This window comes from Cricetulus griseus (assembly GCF_003668045.3).
Source record: "Cricetulus griseus strain 17A/GY chromosome 1 unlocalized genomic scaffold, alternate assembly CriGri-PICRH-1.0 chr1_1, whole genome shotgun sequence".
Classification (NCBI taxonomy): domain Eukaryota; kingdom Metazoa; phylum Chordata; class Mammalia; order Rodentia; family Cricetidae; genus Cricetulus; species Cricetulus griseus.
This window is the reverse complement of record NW_023276807.1, coordinates 33,840,984-33,862,984: the sequence shown is the minus strand read 5'-3', so window position 1 is coordinate 33,862,984 and position 22,001 is coordinate 33,840,984. Positions and strand designations below refer to the sequence as shown.

Sequence of the window (22,001 nt, the reverse complement as noted above, 5' to 3'; positions counted from 1 at the left end):
GTTATGGGGCAGCTTAAGGGGAGTATCTAGGGGTACGCACAGGCTCAGGATTGGTGTGCCTGCAGGCTTGTTGGGGCTGCCCTGTGTTGATCGGTCAACTGGTTGTTATAGCCCATTGGCCCTCCCAGGGTGATTGCTATGCTCTGTGCATCATTGCTATGCTCTTGTCCAAAAAGCACACCCAGAACCGTAAAGCATAGCACCACCAGCTAACTTCTGATTGGTTCCTTGCCACGAGGCAAGCATCTGACCTCCTGGTGACCAAGGCAAGGTCAGGCAAGCACATGTTAGGCTGCCATGCTGCCGAAATGGGGGGCTGGTCCCTTTACTATCAATGATAATTATTTTCTTGTCATTTGTTATTGGCTACTACCTTTTTCACATCATTAAACAACAGCATTGGTAAAAGATATCTTTATCTTATTAAGTTTAATTATTTTCAGTACAGACCATCTAGCCAACCCCTAAAGGAAATATTTTTTAATATAAACAAACAAAGTTTGATTTGGGATCTTCTAAAAAACAGTAATTTCCTGAGTGACAGGATTCCAGTTGTTGTTCATAGTGGGCTCCTTTCACACTCACCTGAGATTATGTTAATATGGTAGTTTAGAATAGGGACTCTTCATTAAAGAAAGTAATTAAAGAAGATACCAGAAAATGGAAAGATCTCTTATGCTCTTGGATAGGTAGGATCAACATAGTAAAAAATGGCAATCTTACCAAAAACATCTATAGATTCAATGCAATCACCATCAAAATCCCAGCACAATTCTTCACAGACCTTGAAAGAACAATACTTAACTTTATATGGAAAAACAAAAGACCCAGGATAGCTAAAACAACCCTGTACAATAAAGGAACTTCAGGAAGCATCACCATCCCTGACTTCAAGCTCTATTATAGAGTCATAGTCCTGAAAACAGCTTAGTATTGGCACAAAAATAGACATGTAGACCAATAGAATAAAACTGAAGACCCTGATATTAACCCATACATCTATGAAAGCCTGGCCTTTGACAAAGAAGCTAAAATTATACAATGGTAAAAAGAAAGCATCTTCGACAAATGGTGCTGGCATAACTGGATTCTGGCCTTTAGAAGACTGCAGATAGATCCATGCCTATCACCATGCACAAAAATTAATTCCAAATGGATCAAAGACCTCAACATAAATACAGCCACACTAAACCTTAGAAGAGAAAGTGGGAGATACCCTTGAATGAATTGGCACAGAAGACCACTTCCTGAACATAACACCAATAGCACAGACACTGAGATTGACAATTAATAAATGGGACCTCCTGAAACTGAGAAGCTTCTGTAAGGCAAAGGACACAATCAACAAGACAAAATGGCAACCCACAGAATGGGAAAAGATCTTCACCAACTCCACATCAGACAGAGGGCTTCAGACTTCCAAAATATACAAAGAACACAAGAAGGTAATCACTAAAACACCAAATAATTCTACTAAAAAGGATGTATCCCTAGTGCAGGAATTGACTTCAGCAGCCCATTTCCCATAGAGGGCATAGAGGGATACTCTCTCAGCCTAGATAAACAGGGAAGGGCCTCAGCCCTTGTCGTGACTGCCTCGACCAGCAAGGAAGACGCATCGTTGAGACTCTTCCTTAAGCAGTTTACTCAGGAAACTGAAACAATCTTCTGACCCCAGGGAAAACCAGCTTAAAAGCACTCTTGCTAGCCAACCCCAGAACGCCACGAGGCTAAGGCAGATGGCTTGCATTTGCTGATGCAAGTTTGAATCTTAGACCAAGCCAAATAAGGAGTTGTTTATTACAGAGAGCGCTCACCCTCTGGATGATGGAAGGCGGAAACCGGCGCCATCTTTAAGGCGCGGCACATTGCAACTCTCCACAAGCCCTGCCAGAAATAACTTGACAAATTTTAATGATCCCTCATGGAAGGCCTTACACTCCCTGGGGAGTTGATGGAGGGGTCATTGTGGGGTATGGGAGGATGGGAGAGAGAACTGGGATTGATATGTAAAATAAGATTCTCAATAGAGGAATGTAAAATGGCTGAAAGACACTTAAGAAATTGATCAACATTCTTAGCCATCAGGAAAATGCAAATTAAAACAATTCTGAGATATTAGAGTTGGCTAAAATCAGAATGGCTAAAATCAAAACACCAATGACAGTTTATGCTGGAGAAGATGTGAGAAGGGGGAACGTTTCTCCATTTCTGGTGGGAGTGCAAACTTGTACAGGCACTTTGAAATCAGTATGGCAGTTTCTGCAGAAAATGGGAACCAGTATACCTCAAGATTCAGCAATTCTACTCTTAGGCATATACCCAAAGGATGTACATTCATACAACAAGGACATCTGTTCAAAGATGTTCATAGCAGCATTATTTGTAATAGCCAGAACCTGGAAGCAACCTAGATGCCCCTCAACCGAAGAATGGATACAGAAAATGTGGTACATTTACTCAGTAGAGTACTGCTCAACAGAAAAAAGCAAAGGAATCTTGAAATTTGCAAGGAAATGGATGGAACTAGAAGAAGCCATCCTAAGTGAGGTAACCCTGTCACAGAAAGACAAGCATGGTATGTACTCACTTTTATATAAATATTAGATATAGAGAAAAAGATTGCCAGCCTACAATCCACACCTCCAGAGAAGCTAGGAAACAAGCATGACCTTAAGAGAGGCATACATGGTCCCCCAGTGAAGCAGAAAGGGACAAGTGCCCCTGACCAAATGGGGAGCATGGGGGAGGGGGAGCGAGGTAAGAGGGAGAAGGGGAGAAGAGGAGGGGGAAGAAGAAGATGAGGGATCAGGAAGATTGAGTGGGGAGAGTGAAAGGACCAGCTCCCCATTTCGGCAGCCTTAACAGCCGAACATGTGCTTGCCATGACCTTGCCTTGGTCACTAAGAGGTCAGATGCCTGCCTCATGGCAAGGAACCAATCAGAAGTTAGCTGGTGGCACTATACTTTACGGCTCTGGGTGTGCTTTAGACAAGTGCACAGCAATGATGTGCAGGGCATAGCAACCACCCTTCGAGGGCCTATGGGCCATAACAACCAGTTGGCCAATCAACACAGGGCAAGCTCTCCAAGCCTGGAGCCACACCAATCCTGAGCCTGTGCGTACCCCTAGACTCCCCTTACGCTGCCCTATAAGGTCTCTATGCAGCCGGTTCGAGCTGTCTTTTCTAGCCATCTACCATAGTGGGTGGATGAAAGACCTGAGCTAATTTGGGGTTAGCTCATTAAACAACTATAATAAAGCCTCGTGTAGTTTGCATCAAGCTTTCGCCTCCACCTGGTGATTGGGGTGGCCGCTGTCCTGGGCTGAGATCCTGGAAGCCTGAGCTTCTGGGGGTCTTACATGAAGAATAGAGGAGAACAAGATAAGAGACAAATCAATAGAGGGAGCCATTATAGTTTTAAAGAGAAATCTGGCACTAGGGAATTGTGTAGAGATCCACAAAGATGACCCCAAATAACACCCTAAGTAATAGTGGAGAGGCTACCTTAAATGCTCTTCCCCTCTAATGAGAATGATGACTTAAATGGCATCCTAGAGCCTTCATCCAGTAGCTGATGAAAGCAGAAGCACAGATCCCCAGCCAAGCACTGAGCCAAACTCCTGGAATCCAGTTTCAGAGAGGAAGGACTGATGAACAAAGGGGTCAAGATCACGCTGGGAAAACTCACAGAAACAGCTGACCTGAGCAAGTGGGAACTCATGGGCCCAAGTCTGACAGCTGGGGAACCAAAATAGGACTAGGCCCCCTGAATGTGGGGGTCAGCTAGGAGCATTGGGGAGTTTATGGGGCCTCTGACAGTGGAACCAGGATGTATCCCTAATGCATGAACAGATTTGGGGAGCCCATTTGCCATGGAGGGATACTCTCTTATCTTAGATACACAGGGGAGGGTCTAGGCCCTGCCCCAAATGACTTGACAGATTTTGATGATCTCTGATGGAAGGCCTCACCCTCCCTGGGGAGTGGATAGAGATGGGATCTGGGGGTTGGTGGGGGTATGGGAGGATGAGAGGATGGGAGGGAGAGGGAACTGGGATTGATATGTAAAATAAGATTGTTAACAAAATCTATAAAAAATGTAAAAAAAAAATGGGGACACTTTAGATATATTCACATGGAGCTGGTCATTGATAGGACCCAATAATTAGAAGAAGCAAACACTTAACTCCACTCCCAAACCTATGGGGAAGGGAAATAAATGAGACTGAACTTTGAGCTCAACTAAACCCTTGAGCAAATGTTTGGGGAACATCTTGGTTGATGAAAGCATCTATGTGATGATAGTGATGCTAAGAAAGGCATGGACTTTGCCCTATATCTCCTCATCAGTTGTTCCTAAATTGTCTCCTTTGTAATAAGCCAAAATGTGTGATGAGATTATCTTGCTGAGTTCTGGGAGCCTTTGTAGCTTATGTCAAACATTAGCCCATGAAGCACCTCATTAGAGCTATCAAAATTACAGGTAGTCTGGGAATGGCAGCATCAGTCTGGACTGGAGGGCATTCTTTAGGAATGAAACCTCTAAGTGGTGTTGACTGCATTAACTTTAGGTTAGGGTAAGACTTGATCTGAATTTTTGAGCATCCATTTGGTGTCCAGAGAATTAGACAATAAGTGTGAAGGGAAAAAAATAAAATAATACAAAACTCCTAATATCTGGTGTCACATGGAGACAGTAGCAGATCATAAGACACAGGCGTCTTGTTTGCTTCTAGATTTCCTCACATTTGTTTGTCATTAAGTGAAAGCTTTTATTAAATGCTTTTGTTTTACTTACATCTGTTGAAATTATTTTTCTCAGTTAGCTTGCTCTTATGATGAATTACATTGATTTGCTTTGGTCAGTAAATCATTCCTTGATACTCTTTACTTATTCACATTATACTAGTCTTAATGAACTCAGATTTATTTGGTTAGTAATTTCTTAGTGTTTGCCATCTGTATTGAAAAATGCCCTAAAACTGTGTTTTCTTTTTCTTTTATAGTGTCCTTATCCAAGTTTAATAGCAAGTGATTAGGCTTATGAGCTGCCTTGTGTAGTCTCCCTTCCTCCTTTCCCCCTTTTCTTCCTTCTCTCTCCCCTCACTTCCTTCTTCCCTCCCTCCTTCCTTTCCTTTGTCTTTTGGAGAGCTTTCACAACATTATCTACTTCTCAAAGTTTTACTTATCAACCTTAAAAGGACTATTTCAGCTCAGCGGCAGATATTTAATTAGTAAAAGGCATTTTCTAAAGGAAGCTGATTTGGTCAATTAAGTATTCTCTATAATTAATCATAAAACAAATGGATTTTGAAGTTTCACAACAGAGCATAAGAATTCATAGTACTTGGCAACTTTGTAAAGGGTTGAGGGCACCAATGCTTTTGTGCATATGCTGCCTTTGCCATCCTTAGATTTCTCATATTTTACAAGCTGATTTTCCCCACAATCCTACCAGATTATTAATGCAAACAATTAAAACATAGGTGTCACTATAAGCTATGTTGGATGGAGTTGAGGGTTGTAAGACAAAAAGGGTTAGGATTCTGAAGGCAGGAATCACTATAGAAATTAGATTTCTGATGAGGAGTGCATTTGCTCTGGTCAGAAGATACATGAGTAATTGCTCTTTGAAATCAGAATTCCCACTGGAGGTGAAGGAGCAACTCTTATGTGACGTGATTGAGTTAGAATATGAAGGGAAGAGGCTAGTGAGGGGCTTCTGTACAAGTAAAAGCTGAAGGACTAAGATCTAAGTATCTTCCAGCCAGCATTTCAGGCTGAGATTTATTTAAGTCACTTTAGACCAAGGACTGAAGAATAAGAGGTTTGAATTTTTTTTCACACAGGTCCATAGCCATTTGGAAGGCTATGACTTCACAGTAATGAATACCTGGAAAACTCTGGAAATAGAAACAAACTTTTTTTTTTAGAGGCATAGGGTCGTTTGGAGAAGTGTAAGCAAAGGATAGAGTAGGAGGTGACTCCTGACAGAAACTAAAGATAAGCTGAAATCCTCGACGCTATAGAGAAGACAAAGAGCACAGGTTTAAGAATGGACCTGGTGTTTTTAAAAACAGAATGTTTGAACTGTGTCATTATGCACATTATTCAGTCTGTGGACATTTCAAGCTCAGCTTGATCATATTGAGGCTTGATTTGAAGCAAGATAACAATGAAATTGATAGCTGTGAAATGACAGCAACAGATGGCCCTTGCTAGCATGAAGCACTCAAAGAGGTTCGAGGTTTAGGCAGAAATGCTCCATCCTGAGCTTGACAGACCATACAGAAGCGGGTTATATCATTAACTAAAGGTCACGTACAAATATAGTGAGCTTGTTTAATAGTTGGGGCTGCTGTAGCTTTCTCATTCACATTTATATATCTGGGAGAAAACTGGTGAGCTATGCATGTAACCATCTCTACTTAAGAAGTGACAGGCACAGAAATCTTAGGAGGCAATTTTGTCCAATCTATTGTTTATAATGTCTTAAAGTGAACACAATTGGTATAATGTGGTAAAATGTACTGAAAATCTTACTGGAAAAGAACAGTCAGTTTCAGCAGCCAAATAAAAGACCACTTATTGCTCATTTACCACACCTGCAATTTTAATCAACTGCCAGAGTCAACACAACAATTCAGTCATATGTGGTTTGTAGATATCTTGACATCCATTACAAAGGTAGAAGAGTATTTGGAAATGGTTCATTTTATGCAAGGTGGGCTAAGTTCACAGGCTCTGTGTGCACATTCTCAACAGGGTTCCTTGGCATTTCTGATAAAACTTGGTTTAGACACAAGTTGAAGGAGTGACCAAACCATATAAGCTGTATTTTCCATTATTACCATTTTTGTTTTCAAGTTTTATCAGGATAGACACCCTCACATTCTAGCTTATGTCAGTAAAGCTGAGAAACATTGTACCAACTTAATGTACTTTCAACTAGAGCATCCAGAGCTGTATCCTAGAATGCTGACTAGGATTGTAGTCTACCTTAGGTGGGGAAGTGTGCTTCTGTAGGCATTTATCTGACAGCTTGGTTATTCATAGATGATTAATGTCTCACCACATGAATGTTAGATTTTACTTTTGAGTAGGTGCCGATGTGAAAACGATTAGCACTGATGGGAATTCAAAGTTGCTTTGGAGAAAAGGGTTAAGCATAGCATCAACTCAGAAAGGCCAAGCAGTTACAGAAATACATTTGGGAGGATTCCAGATAGGAAAATAATTTTGTACAAATTTCACTTGGGAAATGTCTTTGAAATTCTGTAGGAAGCTGAACTGTCTTACAGAAGGGCAGTCAACAATCTTCCTTTGTATAGCCTGGACTTAAATGTTTCATTTTTGGAAAAAAAATAGTGATATTTCAAAGAGAGAAAAATACTACTTTGGAGGAATTCTGATTACCAAAATGAGGCATAATGGAGAAAAGTCCACACAAATCCTCTCGTGATTACACAGAAACTTTTGCAGTTTGCTCTTTATGGAAACTAGGGTAGAAACTGTGAAAGCACAGCTCTCCAGCAGAAGTGTGGGTTTGGCTTCTGAATGACTCAGGAACTTTCTCAGACTTTCTTTTTTAAAGGTATCAGGATTCTGTTCAACTGAATATATTAGAAACACAACAGTTGTGTCATTTTCTTATATATTAACACAGGGCATGAATAGGCAAGGGTGATAAAGTGGCTTCATGTTATTGGCCTCATAGACTGAAGTTGCTTTTTGTATTTTCTTTTTTAATCCTCAAGATTTCTGAAGAGTTATGAAGTAGTATTGTCCTCCACCAGTCTCTCTTCTCAGTTCCAAGAAGGAAAAGCTGATGCCTGGGTCAGCAATGCAGAGCTACAGTGGAATCCCTAGCAGGGGCCAGCTAATCTCCCGAGTAAAGAGATGTTTGTAGGTTACCTTTGCCTTAAGAAAATCTGACAACTCTGCATTTATGTGACAGTTGTGTCGCTTGGTCTTCTTCTGGAACTCCTAACAGGGGAAACAGGTGCTGTCTCTGACTCTTTTACTGGCAATTTGGACCCTGTTTCTCATACTGGGTTGCCTTGCCCAGCCTTTTACAAGGGGAGATTCTTAGTTTTACTGCACCTTGATATGTGATGTTTTGTTGATATGCATGGGAGACATGTCCTTTTCTGAACAGAAATGGAGGAGTGGATAAGGGGAGGAGGGAACAAAGATGAGGGGGGAGAAGGGACTAGAAAGAAAGGAGTGAGGGAAAATGCTGACAGGATGTAAAATAAATAAATATATATATTAAAAGAACAAAAAAGGGCTGGAGAGATGGCTCAGTGTTTATGGCTCTGCTCTTCCAGAGGACCTGGGTTCAATTTCCAGCACTCGACATGGCAGATAACAACTGTCTGTAAAATTCTGTTCCAGGGGATCCAACACCCCCATCTATACATACTTGCAGGCAAGAAACAAATGAAAATAAAATAAAAATAAAAGAAACTCCTGCAAAAAAAGAAAACCTGAGAAGTGGGTGTTGAGTTTTAGTTGCTTTGCTACTACAAATAAATGGGAGCTCTTTAAGTGAAGAAAACAAGGAAGGAGACAATTGGGTAGGCAGCTACATCCTCTTCAAAAGATTATCTGTGTTCACTCTGAATTGTTGGCATCCTGTTGTGACTTTTGATTGTTAATTACCTTCTTCGTCACATATTTCTATCCACATTTTACTTGATTAGAAATTGACTGTGTGCAAAGTAGCCTTCATGCACAGAGTTGAAGTTCCCAGGGAATAAATGACGTCCAGAGAGCTTGTGCTGAATAGTTCATTCCTTCAGAGTGCCCCAGACAATAACAAAAGCTCAATTACTCACACACCCAGAAAAGCTAAGGAGGTTATGCTGTATTTGTAATGCTGGGTGAGAAATCAAGACCAAACCCTACATTAATCTTTCTATGGCCTTGAGAGCTGAAGCCTAAATGATAGAATACATTGATACTGAAAATGTCCAAAGCAAAACCTGGTAAAAATAATGGAAAAGGAGCAGATAAATCCAATGGTAATTTTAACCTCTTTCTTCAAGTGCATATGGGACAATCTCCAAGATTAACCATCTTTCGTAAAATGCTCAATAAATTTACTTTGCTTTATATTGTAAATTGCTAACTGGTAGCAACAAAAATAAATTAGAAATCAATAACAGCTAGGAAATCCTAAACATCTGAAAATTAAAGAGTTCCCTTCTAAATATCTAAGAGATCATTGAGAAAAAAAAAAAAACAAATGAAGACAATCTGAGCTAAATTCTAATGAAAGTACATTTTATAAAAGTGGGAGGGATCCTGCTAAGTCAAGACAAATTGAGTACATAAGGCAGGGTTTAGGTTAATTCAAGTGAGGATTCAGGACTACTAACTGTATAGCCTCCTGGAAAACTTGGTTCCCACAATTCTACCAGAGGAGGATTTGTGTCTTATTCTACTAGAACTTGAAGTCAATATGGGCTCCTCTTTAGTTTTCCCAGTTAGGTCCAGGAAGAACCAGTGTTTTCTTAAGAAGATAAGACAATAACTTGAGAGGCTGAGAACATGTAAGATTTCCATGGGTACATGGCCAGCCTGGGCTGCACAGTAAGTTTCAGGCCAGCTTGGGGACACAAAATGAGACCTTGGTCTAAACCAAAATAAATAAATAAACAAAAAAATTTAGGGCCATCTCTATGGTTGTGCAGCATTGTGTCCCTTAGGTAGATTTTGGACTCCAGGTGACTTGTTAGATGATTAAAGATGGATTTCTGGAGCCCTTGGACTTCTCCTTATCTGTTTTTTTTTTTTTCCTGGGCAGTCTCCTTTTACCTGAATTGTGACAAAGTAAAAGCCTGCATGTGTGCCTGTCCGTTTTCAGACAGGTTTTCAAGTATCTTAGGTTTTCAACTTAAATATCACAACATTAGTATTTCCTGTAGTATTTCCTGTACTAAATCATATTTGCTCAGAGCCATAGAAAGCCAGTGGCTTAAACACAAATAATGATTAATTTTCTCATGGATACCATGTGTGGAGATAGATAGTCAAGGATGCTCTATCCTTAACACAGTGTGCCCCCTTGCTAGTTTGAATATCCTCTCACACCAATTGATGTGTAGAAACTCAGTTATCAGTGTGTTGTTATCAATGTGTTGTTTTTAACAGATAAACCCTTTGGAGGTGATGGTGCTATGGTCTGGGACTATCACCCTTGTAAATAAGGCTCCAGAGAACTTGCTTCCTGTCCTGTGAGACCACAGAGAAATTGTCACCTCTAAGAACCAAGTCTTACCAGATATGAAGTCTGTTGATCCTTAATATTGGACTGCCCATGCTCCAGATCCAAGTGCAATGAATTTCTCTTGCTTGTTACAACAGCACAAACAGACTGAGATGATGCCCATGTTTCCAGGATGGATGCTTCCTGTCTTGGTATCCCATTTCCATACCAGGCAGGAGGAAAGGGAGAGTAAATGAAACTGAGAAACTCCTGTAAAGCAAAGAACACAGTCAACAAGACATAATGGCTCCCTACAGAATGGGTAAAGATCTTCACCAACCTCACATATGACAGAGGGCTGATCTCCAAAATATATGAAGAACTCAAGAAACTAGAAAGCAAACTAGAAAATAATCCAATAAAAAATGGGGTAGAGATCTAAATAGAGAATTCTCAACAGAACAATCTCAAATGGCAAAAGGACTCTTAAGGAAATGCTCAACATCCTTAGTCATCAGGGAAAATGCAAATCAAAACCACTCTGAGATTCCATCTTACACAGATCAGAATGGCTAAAAGCAAAAACACCAATGACAGCTTATGTTGGAGAGGATGTGGAGAAAGAGGAACACTCCTCCATTTCTGGTGGGAGTGGAAACTTGTACAGCTGCTGTGGAAATCAGTATGGTGATTTCTCAGAAAATTAGTGATCAACCTACATCAAGACCCTGCAATACCACTGTTGGGCATATACCCGAGGGAGGCACATTCACACCACAAGGACATTTGCTCAACTATGTTCATAGGAACATTATTTGTAATAGCCAGATCTTGGAAACGGCCTAGATGACCCTTAGTTGAAAAATGGATACAGAAAATATGTCATATTTACACCATGGAGTACTATTCAGTGGTAAGAAACAATGACAATCCAAAATTTGCAGGCAAATGGGCAGAACTAGAACAAAACATCCTGAGTGAGGTAACCCAAAACCATAAAGACAAATATAGTATGTACTCACTCATAAGTGGATACCAGAAATAAAGCAAAAGATACCTAACCTATAATCCACACCCCCAGAGAATCTAGAACCCTCTTTCAAGGACAGATGGAAGCAGATGCAGAAATCTGAAACTAACCAATGGGCCAAGCTCCTGGAGTACAATGAAAGTGAGGGCGAAGCAAAAATAAGAGCAAATGTGTCTTTTGTGTTTTCCTGGGAAGGAAGGCTGTTCTCTGGCATGTCTATTTACATGGCACTATCTAGACTGGAGGGCATAATTTCTCTTAGTAGTAATAGCACTGGAGAAGTGAATATATTTATATCTTAGGCTGGGAACATGCATGCTTACCCTTGATAAAATAGGAGCTCATTTAGAGAAAAGTGGTTTCTGCTGTAGGCTTACTATAGGAAAAAAAAGGAGGAAAGAAAATACAGAGAAATCCCCCCCCCAGTTCTTTTTATTCCACTCATTTATTTATGTATCATGTCTATACCTTTCTTCAGGTCTGGATTTGAAAACTGAGCTTTTCCTGGCTTTACCTTAGCTAGGCAAAGCAACTTCTTTCCATTTTTCTAATACAAATGACTTGCAGAAAACACCCCACCCTTTGGAGAATTTAGTATCCCTAAAATGGAGCTTCTAAGAAAAAAATGTAAATAAAGTTTCAGGCCAGCAATTGAAAATGGCTTCATGACAGACTGTCAAAATTTTATTGGGTCACCAAACAGGCTATTTCCTGTCTTCTCAAAGACCTGTTCACCTCAAATCACTGCCCTGTAACCCCTTGTGTGAAAACGTCCTCTGCTGGTGTCACAGAGGCAACATCCTCCCTCTTTCCAAGTGTATGGCTTTTCCTTAATGGCACCAGACACTGATTGCAGAGCCGGGTCCTGTTCATCATTGTCACAATCACCATGGATTATATTTTTGCGTGCCCACAGGGGGCACAGCACTATGTTCTGCATAATGTTTACTGTCCTATTTCTGCTTCCCAATCATTAGCTGTTTTGTTCCCACTGAGCTTATCTCTGATTGCAAGCAATACTGTCCGCCACTGTCAGCCAGCACAAGTTAAAACATTTCATACTGTGGACATTTCCTGAAGGGATCTGATGGAAAACGGATGCTACCACTTTTAACTTGAGGGTATTTTTTATCATTAATGCATTTACTCCACTCTCACTAAGTAATCTATTTTTCATTGTGTAGCTCAGTGATGACATTGCTGAAGTAACAATTTGCCAGAACCTTCCAGATTTGGAAATGTTTTCTATCTAATCTTTGTTATTCCTCTGAAGGAATAATTAGTACATACATTCTGTAGACAGAGCTCTGAAGCAGCAAGTGAGACAGGAAGAGAGTGGGGAGGAGATGAGGGAGGGAGGAATGGAGAGAGAGAGAGAGAGAGAGAGAGAGAGAGAGAGAGAGAGAGAGATTGCAAGTCACACAGCTAGAAGTTCAAAACAATACAAGAATCTGGGTCCTAATTTAATTATCCCTCAACTACTGTATATTCTCCTTCACAAATGCTATACTATTTCTCCATGAGATCACAAAACTTAATTCTTATTAATGAACTCAGTTAACTCCAAAGCTGTCTAAAAGGATGTCTATCTTCTATAGACAATGGTTATTGTTCAAGAAAAATAGATACTTTCTTAGGTTAATGAAGGTACTTTACAAACCCAGAGACTTTAAGAATAAGGTATATTGTTTACTTCAAAGTATATTATGTGCTGTGTTCTTTTAATATAGTGAAAGTAAAATCATATTATCTTCTTGTTCAATATGGTTTGTTCCCTTGAACATGTTTACATCTCTGTTCGGCTTGCTTACATTATAAATGAATTCTCCATCAAAACAATAGTTTTGCTAATAGCTTTTTCTTGCTCCTAACACTTCTTTGTACCAGTAGCAGGTTTTAATGTGAGGCTGTATTCGACACTTGCTATCTTCCTCTTGCTCAAGTGCCTTCATGATTTTGTATAGATGCATAACAGCTTCACTCTCTTCCGGCGCTCTGACTATTAATAGCTGTGCAGTTCTTTCCTGGATATGTTTTAGAGCCTTCTGTCTCCCATGGTGTTTTACAGTCAGAGCTAGCTTTTCTGTTGCATGCTTATTTTCTCTATGCTTGACAGAACTTGATGGTCCTGCTCACTTACATGACAATTCACTAAGAACATTGTGATTACTGATGAGTATTTGTAGCTTCTATTTCATAGGTACTATCATTTTCATTATTCCTGATAATTTCATCTATAAGAATCTTAAAATTTATTATAACCTTAAAGAGGAATCAGGCTATCTTTTCTCTGTGTGCTTTCCTTTACAGAATTTAATATGAAGAAGCTGAGTGCTGTTTCCTCTTACTGTTCTCAGGAATGAAAAAGTATTTATGCTGAAAACTAAAGTTTACGTCTGTTTCATTAAACTTTGCTGTTTCTTATCACACTTTCTCTAACCTTTACCCTACATTTTCCACCTGGTGACTTGAGATACACTCTGTGTTTATAGATATTTGTGATTTTATTCATTAGCCATGTATTGTCTTGACACCTAGACATGGACTTTGGCAAGAAAACACATTTGTTTTTGGCACATGTAGTTTTCTATGATTATATGGTTAGTATAGCATACTATGATGGAGACTAAAACAAAACAGAAAAGCTGATGTAACAGTGCTTTTCAAATAAATACTTTAGTGAAAGAAAATGGGCTTGCTTTCAAATAGAAAACTAAGTGTAAAATAGCAACATTATGCTATTCCCACTGTGTGTAGAGGAGTAAATGGTGTGTGGGGTGGGGGTAGGGGGTTTTATAAGGGATTGAACTTAATTCTTCATGTGTGCTAAGCTACAAACTCTATCTACCTTTTCATATTTTTAAATCACATAATCACAATGTTGTTTCCCCCAGTTTCTATAAAAGTGAAGAGCAGCGTTGTAGAGATGATTCAGTATTTGTTTCTCTTGCAGAGGACCTGGGTTTGATTCTCGACACCACCGTGGTGTCACAGGATATTTGTACACTGTGTGAAGGTGCATTGCTTTGATTGGTGTAATAAAAAGCTGAATGGTCAATAGCTAGACAGGAGTGATAGGTGGTGCTTCCAGGCACAGAAAGGTCTCTGGGAAGAAGAAAGGCTAAGTGGCCAGCCAGATAGGAAAGAAGCAGGATGAGCAGTACAGACAGAAGGTAAGAAGCATGTGGAAGAATGTAGATTTTTAAAAATGGGTTAATTTAAGTTACAAGAACTAGTTAGGAACAACTAAGCTAAGGTCCAGCAGTCACAATTAATAATAAGTCTCCATATCATTATGTGTGAGTTGGCAGTTCCAACAAGAATGTACTGTTATATAGTGGCTCACAACCATCTCAAACTCCAGTTATGGGACATCTGATGCCCTCTTTTGGCCCCTGTAGCACCAGGCATGCATGTAACACACACACACACACACACACACACACACACACACACACACACACACACACACACATCCATACACATAAAATAAATAGCCCTCCCCAAAAGACCAGGAAAAAAGGGAACAGAGAACATCAGAACTCCCAGCAGCAAAGGACAGACAGGATAGTGAAAAAGTATTTAGTTCTGCCAGGATAAGTATTTAGTAGGCAGGTTAAGGAAAATGACATAAAAGCTGTAACCGGGTGTCACGGTCTGTCTTTAGAAAGAGTATAGGTTTATTTAGCTCATAGTGCTGGAGGCTGGGGAACTCGGAAGCAGATAGTGAGGGCTTCTTGTTGCATCATACTGCGGGGAAACATGGGAGAGGCCATCATTTGGCACCACAGGGTCAACTGTCCTTCGCCATCTCAATCTCATCACAAAGCCATTTTTGTAATAATCTCTGAATACGCTAATGGATTAGCTTTGAGATAGAAAACAACATAAAAAATAGAAACATTAAGTAATTTTGAGTTATATAGTTTGAGTTACTTGACTAGACTGAGTAATAATTAATATGATTTAACTTATGTTTTTAAATATGTCTCAACTTTTTTATTAGCAAGTGAAAAAGTGTTCTTTTATTTTTGGTAGGAAGGTTTTAAAACTATTTGGTGTTTGATTAATAAATTTGGTCAAACTGTTTCCTTGTATGTTTTCTGATATGGCTTATCAGTAATTTAATTTTAAGCATGATTGAAATGCTGCAACCAACTTTGCAAAACAATTCCAGATTTCACTGTCAATACGAACAGTGTCCTAAATATTTACACACTGATGTAGACAATAACTGGCTGAAAAAGTAAAGGACTGACTGGTGTATGCCTGGAGGAATCAGTTAGTTTTGATATGGGAATAGTGAGGTTTTAAAAAAGATTTATGTTTGTAATTTTATGTGTATGGGGGCTTTTTGTCTGCATGCATGTAAATGCATAACATGTATGCTTGGTACCAAGGAATAGAGAAGACAGCACAGGATTCCCTGGAATTGGAGTTGCAGATGGCTATCAACCATCATGCAGGTGCTCACAACTGCTCCTGGATCCTCTCTCTGCAAGAATGCAAGTGATCTTAAGCATTCAGCCATCTCTCCAGTCTCTGTTAGGGTGTATTTGAGAGTGATGGAGACTTCCTTGGCTCTTGCGGAACCTGGCTTGGGAATCTAGAATCCCAGAAAACTCAATGGCCTCCAAAGCCCTCCCATCCCTAAGCATATAGCTTTCAACGTTTTGTCTTGCAATTTCAAAGCATGAAGTCTATGGACTACAGAGCATGGGACTTAAAGAAAAGTTTATAATAGATATATAAAGGTGAATGAGAGAGAGAGAAAGGGAGAGAGAGCGAGAGCAAGAGAGAGAGAGAGAGAGAGAGAGAGAGAGAGAGAGAGAGAGAGAGAGAGAGAGACCTAAATAACAGGAAGGGTTCCAAAGGGGTCCCAAGAAATAGAGTACTGCTATTCTGCTATTTGGGGGGTTTTAAAGAGATGTGTTGACAGACACTTGAGTGAGGCATGGGGAGGGGGATGAGCTGAACAGCCCAGATGATCCAACTACAAGATGTTCGAATTTCTTCTCTTTTTCAGCCAAGCCCTCACATGCATGAGGACAGACAGAGGTGCTCATTTAGAAGACATAGCAATGGAATGGGAACCAGAGCTCTCTTCTTCCCTCTGCCTCAGGCAAGGACATCCTCAGAACTGTTTGACCTTGGTGTTCCTGCTCCTTTCTGACCAGTTTCTGTCTCCTGTTGTCAACCCTTTATCTGTTGCTTGCTGGCATTTTCTCTTTATATATCTTGTATATTAAGGAAAACATGTAAATTGATGTGAATATGCATTTTTCCTCTAATGACACTGATGCTGAAATCCTATAGCATATCTTTGCTGCATACCTCAAACTCATTACATCTTTCTCCTTTTATTTTTTTTTAAATTTTGATCATATTCATTCCCCTACTCCAACTCCTCTCTCATCTTCCCCACCTCCCTATCCACTCAAGTTCATGTTCTTTCTGTCTCTCTCCTTCCCTCTGCCCCCACTCACCACAAACAAGTAAAAAAACATTTTTTCTATCACACTTGCTACTATGCATCTTCTGTTTTATAGGTCCCCCATGTATGTCTACTTTATAAAACAATATTTTGATGTCTTCTTACAATTGTGTTTTCATTGCTTAATTTGGAGTTTGAGTCCTTAAATACTACCGAAATCCAAGAATGACTGCAAATGTTGTTATATTTGATGCTCCCAACCTTATTCTTGTTAGGCAAGGAGAGAGCCAGACAAATTAATTAAAGATCTTTTTACAAAGCAATCAAATTGATAAGAAAGACCTGGAGAGTCAATCAGGTTTCCATGCTGTGCCTGTTATTATGGTCTATGTCAATGTTTAGAACTGTCCCATGAAAGCACATTCCCCCCCCCCCCGCGCCCCCCAAGGATTTTGCTACGGATACTTTATACTCATCTCTAGCACTTTTATGATGTTTCGAACCTCCAAATAGTCTTAAACTCCCTAAGCACAAAAGCTGCCGGAAGGGCAATTGAGAAATGTACCACAAAAATTACTGGGCATCTGTAGAGTATTATCACTCCCATAAACATTCCCTGATGCTCCCCAAGGAGCATGGTGGGATGCTGTTTCCTAAAGGTTTTCAGAAGTTCCATGAAGTTAGCACATTTCTGTGCTGCTGGGCAAGTGTGTTGGCTGTAAACGAATTTCTAAAGTCCAAGGCAAAGGGAACACTGGTGATGAAAACTCTCCGAGACCTTTGTCTGAACGACACGAAGGCTCACTTATCACAAACAAACCATTTCGAAGCAAGGAACAATTTTGTTGACTGTATTTAAAGACGGAAACACTCAGTTCCCAAATGTGATTTCGGTTTTCTAAAGGACAGTTTTATTCTTTTGTGTCAATGCCTTGGCGACTATGTCTTCGTGGTTCTGTTTTGTTTAGAAGGATTCTTTGGCGTTGTGTTCTTTTAGAGAACATGAAAAAGAAAAGAACAAGCAACTGAAGCGCCCTCTGATGGGCCCAGGTAGCAAACAGACCGGGGACATCTCTAGGGGACAAGCAGGGAGTGGCCAAAATTGGTGGAGAGTTTCAGATTCAGGCTCAAAAAATTAAGCGCCGGCCCCAGTCAGACTCACCCATTCTTTGTTTTTGTTAGAGAATGTCTATTTTCCATACTGATTTTAAAAATTTCTTTTGAAAGTTCTGAAATGCCATTGATAATAATGATAGTCTCTGGAATTAGGAATGAGATTTTTTTCTATTTCTGAAAAATAACCTTGAATTCTATTATTTAGCATATGCCTGCCTTTTCTTTGACGGCTACTGCTTCTAAAATTGTTACTATGCTTCCCAAGCTCATGCTGTTGGGTGGGCTTGTAGAGGTATCTGTCTATTTCTTTGAGATGGGTGTTAGGAATAAGCGCATGGGGGACTTTGGCAAATTCCATGGTGACCAAGGTGGAGGAACATGACGTGCATGGCAGGCAGAGAGAATGTAATGAGAAGTTTTATTAGAAAGGGAAGGGGAGGGCGAAGGAAAGAGAAAAGAGGTAAAGAGATACAGAGGCAGAGGGAGGACAGAAGAGAAGAGGGAGACAGGGAAAGTCCTGTCTGCCCCAGGGGAACAGCTGGAGAGAGAGAGGGAAACAGAAGAGAGCATAAGTGGATAGAGGTCTTTCTTTCTTTCTTTCTTTTCCGATTTTTTTGAATTAGAAACAAGATTGTTTTACATGTCAATCCCAGTTCCCTCTCCCTACCCTCCTCCCCTACCATCCTCCAAAATAAAACCCTACCTATCATATATCCTTTCTGCTCCCCAGGGAGGGTGAGGCCTTCCATGGGGGGTCATCACAGTCTATCATATTCTTTGGGATAGGGCCTAGGCCCACCACCATGTGTCTTGGCTCAGGGAGTATCCCTCTATGTGGAATGGGCTCCCAAAGTCCACATCTATGCTAGGGATAAGTACTGAACTACTACAGGAGGTCCCGTAGATTTCCGAGGCTTTTTCACTGAAACCCATGTTCCTGGGGTCTGAATCAGTCCCATGCTGGTAACCCAGATGTCAGTCTGTGGACCAAGAGCTCCCAGTATTCAGGTCATCTATTTCTGTGGGTTTCACCAGCCTGGTCTGGACCCCTTTGCTCATCACTCGTCCTTCTCTGCAACTGGAATCCAGTTCAGTTCAGTGATTAGTTGTGGGTGTCTGCTTACAATCTAAGCAACAGAGGAGAGGCTACCTTAAATGCCCTCCCCTGATAATGAGTTTGATGACTGACTTATATGCCATCCTATAGCCTTCACCCAGCAGCTGGTGGAAGTAGGAGGTCTTTCTTTTAAAGGGGTCCTTTGCACCTGGGTCCACTTCCTGCCCACTCACCCAAGGGCTAGTTTCACCTATACCCAGATTTTCCTTCCTTCCTTCCTTCCTTCCTTCCTTCCTTCCTTCCTTCCTTCTTTCCTTCCTTCCTTTCTCTCTCTCTTTCTTTCCTTCTTGTATTTCAATTTCTTTTATTGTAGTTTTAAATTTATTTTTTTATTTTACATTCCAACCGAGCTCCCTCTCTCTTCCCTTCTCCTCTCCCTACTCTTCCCCTTTCTATCCTTCATTCATTCCTCAGAGGTGATAGGCCTTCCTTGGGGAATTAACAAAGTCTGGCATACCAAGCTGAGGCAGGACCAAGCCAGTCCCCCCTGTATCAAGGCTGAGCAAGGTGTCCCACCATAGGGACTGGGATCCAAAAAGCCCTTTCATGGCCCTGTATACCCAGCTTCTGTATGCCCTGGAATTGAAAAATAATTACACACTTGAATGGTTGTAAAATTGAAAAAAATATAGGACAAGGTTTCAAAGATATTCAGTATATTTATAACATGGTGAAACATTTATAATATGGCTCCAATTTATATTTATAAAGTATTTGTATATTGTAACATGGCTCTTCATAGAAAATGTTCTTTAGATCTACTTTCACCTTTAAACATAAATTCTTTACTCTGATGCCAGTCCCATTGGAAAAGTGAATTTATCTAGGCAAGGGCATCCTGTCACTTGCTGTGGTGATCTGAATGGAATTGCCCCCATATTCTCATAGGGAATGGCACTATTAGAGGAGGTGTGGCCTTGTTGGAGGAGCTATGTCAAGGTGGAGGCAGGCTTTGAAGTCTCATATATGTTCAAGCCATGCCCAGTGTTTCAGTTCACTTCCTGTTACCTGTTGATCATGATATTGGACTCTCAGCTCCAGCACTATGTCTGCCTGCAAACCTCCCTGTCTCACCATGATGATAATAGGTAAAAGCTCTGAAGCTGTAAGCCATCCCATTAAATGTTTTTCTTTAAAAGAGTTTCTGTGGTCATGATGTCTCGTCACAGCAATAGAAACTCTAACTAAGACACTTGCCTACCCTTTCTCTCCTACCAAGAGAAAAAAAACATAACAAAACAAAAAAACCTCTCTGTCATATTTGGTTGACAATGCATTGCCTATTGGGGTGAACATGGGAGGTCACAGACAGTTTAATTTGTGTGCTTTTTCTGTAGTGATTTATCTAGAGTAGGTATATGACTCACTCCTAGAAAATGAATAACAGGGAAAATGAGAAAGACTTCCATGACATGGTTTATTCTTTTAAACACCAACAGAAAGACATATGGACCTTTGTTCCCACTAATTCCTTCTTGATTGGGACTTTTATGTGTGGGTGGGTGTGTTCTGCATCTTTCCATTCATCTTATAAACATCTAGGCAAGGAAAAGCTCAGCTTGTTGCTGACCCAACATTGGTGTGTGTGGCACAATCAGACTGACCCCAGAACAATGGAGTGCCTCTGCCCTGCTTCTATACAGTAAAATAACAAACCTTTTCTGTTTAAGCCACGGTTAATTTTGTATTCTGACATTTGCTGCCAAAACATCCAACATGATTGATTCATTATTTTAAGTCTTCCCTAACAATGAGCTCAATTAAGCTCCTGAAATTTTGTTTGGAGTAAGTTCTCTCAAACGATTGAAATCATGAGTGAAATTATAGTGTTATCCAGATGGGGATTAATGTGACATGGCAATGCATAATCTTGGAAAGAGCCAATTGAGTTTTAATTTGTGTGAGAAAGGAGAACAGGGTGGTTTCAGCAATGGAAAATTAAGTTTCATATCTGTGATATATGTTTATGCATTGGTGTACATGCTCTGTACAAATGTGCATTTCATGCATTTAAGTAGATATTGTTCAGGATATGTTACACTAGGAATTAAGGGAGTTGATTTTATTTTTGTTTTTTGTTTTTTGGACTCTCAGTAATAATAGCTCTAGTCTACAATCTAAAGATTATGCTCTTGGGTTTCACTAGGAACCTTCAGTTTCCTTCCTTGGTGCTTGCTTCAGCATGGAAAGAGGTGCAAAGTTATTGTGATTTTTTTTTAACCTGCTTCTTTAAGTTCCTAGTCTGATAAACTACGTTCCCTGCGTTTCCTGTGGGAAACTTCCCACAACTCTTAATTTGAAAGTAATCCTCCTTATACTGCTGTTGGTTCTAGTTTGTGCTATGCTAGCTATTAAAAGTCTGTGCAGGTGAGCATTTATCAGTTTGGTTGAATGTTTTCTGGAACCTTCAAATGACCACCATTGAGACTGGACTTCTCTCAGCTGTGTGCTTTCCCTAACTATGTTGTATGGCACAGAGAGCCTTGTCCTCTACTCAACTGTCTCTGAATTACATTGTTTTCTGTTATTGGTTAGTGTGTCTGGCATTTCCTGCATTATTATTCTTTTGGACATTATTGCAAATTTTTGACTACGTAGCAGAGACTGTAGCTCCTGCATTTGTGAAGACACAACCCTTTCTTCTTTACTGAACTGATCTCATACTAAAAAATGAAGGCATATTTGTCTGAATAAATAAACAAATTATATTTAGTGAAATTACAGAACATACCCAGTGCTTTTCAGTATAAAGGTCATTCATTTAAAAAATTGTCCTTATGCAAACACTCCAGCTTCAATAAGTTATTAGTTTTTACATCCATTTCATACTTGATAACAAGAGCTTGGAAAGTTCCGAAGGCAAGCCCAGGTCATGTTCCTTTGAAAAGGCAGATTCTGGCTCTAAACTCAGGTTTCCTGATCCTAACTCCTTCCCAAAAATAGGATATTTGATCTTTATTTTATTTCAGCATTGTCATTACCTTTTAAATGACCTTTTAAGAATAAGTAATTTTCAGTATAGAATTTGTCAAATCTAGCCAGCTAACCTGGCTAATACTGACTATCTCATAGAAGTGAGTTAACCC

At 40.0% G+C, this 22,001-nt stretch overlaps 1 protein-coding gene across 5 annotated transcripts in view; it reads right to left on the bottom strand.

Annotated features, from left to right (window-relative positions):
* The window catches only part of Neil3 (nei like DNA glycosylase 3), a 124,748-nt gene that overhangs the window by 56,313 nt on the left and 46,434 nt on the right, over positions 1–22,001 (bottom strand). For all 5 annotated transcript variants that reach the window (XM_027391049.2, XM_027391050.2, XM_027391046.2 and 2 more), the window contains one exon: positions 10,291–10,488. The gene's annotated coding sequence lies outside the window, so the exon portion shown is untranslated. The remainder of the gene's footprint in view (positions 1–10,290; positions 10,489–22,001) is intronic.